This window comes from Gavialis gangeticus, unplaced genomic scaffold, assembly GCF_001723915.1.
Source record: "Gavialis gangeticus isolate Ggan-Ray unplaced genomic scaffold, GavGan_comp1, whole genome shotgun sequence".
Classification (NCBI taxonomy): domain Eukaryota; kingdom Metazoa; phylum Chordata; order Crocodylia; family Gavialidae; genus Gavialis; species Gavialis gangeticus.
Window position 1 is genome coordinate 163707946 of NW_017728992.1, and position 1890 is coordinate 163709835.

Consider the following 1890-nt stretch of genomic DNA (forward strand, 5'->3'; position numbering starts at 1 on the left):
CAGAGACTGACTGAAGTGTGTTTTGAGTCTGAAAGCTTGCAAAAGATTTTTTTTTTTTTAATTTTATTTATTTATTTTTGTGGTGTGTGTGTGTGTGTGTGTGTGTGTGTGTGTGTGTGTGTGTGTGTGTGTGTGTGTGTGTGTGTGTGTGTGTTCTTTTTATTTTTTCTGTCCCGTGTCCCCGCCATCACCTCCTGTACCAACACTATTTTCACTCTGATTGGTTGTTTCAGTCAGCCAATCAGAGTGCAAATAAAGAGTTTTGGACAGACAGACAAACAGATTCAGGCTTTTATAATATTAGAACATTTACACAGTTCTATACCTCTCTCAGGATACAGTTAACTATTATAATAAAATTCTAACCTAAGCTTCAAAAAGTGTTTTATAACCTTAAACTCTATCAAAATTTAAATCTACTTAGATATTAAATATAAATCTACAAATATATACATACTCGATCAAATACTTAGCCTCATAATATCAGATTAAAGATTTCAATATAACTCAATAATTTAGACGTTATCAATTTACACTTATAACACTTATAAAGAAATAAAAACCACACAATACTCAGCACCTACTCACAAAATATAAGGCACAACACCCTTGAATATAATTAACTCTTCTAGGAACCCCAAGGCCCAGGCTATTCTGGAGCCTTGGCTGCATTCCTGTGGCCACGAAGTGGGGAGGGGGAAGAAGCTCCCCCGGTGCCCTTCAGGCTTTCCCCAGCCCAGCTAAAATATCCTTTAACCCAAAATAAAACTTTAAACTTGGGGAGCCCTGTCCTTCTGGGCCCCCCCTCCAGTGGTTGGCTTCTCTGACCTGGGTGGATTCCCCCTCCCCGGGAACTCACAGCTCCAGGAAGCCAGGTAGAGGGTCCTCGTCTCTCTCCTGGCAAGTTGCCGCCTCTCCTCTTGAGTCTCTGGTTCCCTCTGGGCCTTCTGGCCACTGGTGACCCTGTACACTGTGGTGTGCACTGAGTGCTTTCCTCTTCTGCTTGGGGTTGGGGCCGCGAGCTGCCTTGCAGGGTTCAAGGATCTCAGTTTCCACCAGGGCCCTCAATGTAAGGCTTCAGCTTTAAATGTCTGACCTTGTGCCAGGGGGGTTGTAGACCCCAGCTGCCCCACACAGCTCCGGAGGCCTGGGTCTGCTCCCGGGCCCTCCATGCAGCGCCACCTGCACTGAGTCTTCCTGGCCTCACGCCAGTGATTGGAGACACAAGCCGCCTCACATGGCTCCAGGGCCTTGGTCCCACTTGGACTGTGCCGTGCACCGTCCTTGTACCGAGATCCTGGCCACTTACTGGGGGTTGGGGATCCGAGCCGCTTCATGCAGCTCCCAGGGTTCCCGGCCTCCTGCCAGGGGTTGTGGACCCAAGTCGCCTTGTACGGCTCCCAGGGTCCCCGCTCCATGCATTGCTTGTGTACCACGCCTCTGGCTGCAGACCAGGGGCGCGGACCCGAGCTGTCGCATATAGCTCCCAGGGTCTGACTTCAGGCAGCCTCTCCTCTACCACCACCTGATTGGTGGAAATGTCCCACCAATGGCTCAAAGCCCTTTCGAAACAGCCAGCCAGGCTGCTACTGGCATGCCTGCCACATAAAGTAATGTTACAGCACTGATTTCCGGAGCTACTTCTGATATAGGGTTACTTTCTGATTCCTTATTCCCATTACCTAGTACCTTTATCCACTGAAATAAACAGGACCATTTGTGGACTAAAATGCCATTCAACATGACTAAGGGGAAGCAGCGTATCACACTGCTGTAAATGAAAGAACTGATCCCAAATGACTTAACAAAATGTTGCCATTTCTCTAAATGCTAAAAACCTGAGAGAATAAAATTAGGTTTTGCTCATAATTCCTAAAAATGTGCCTGTTT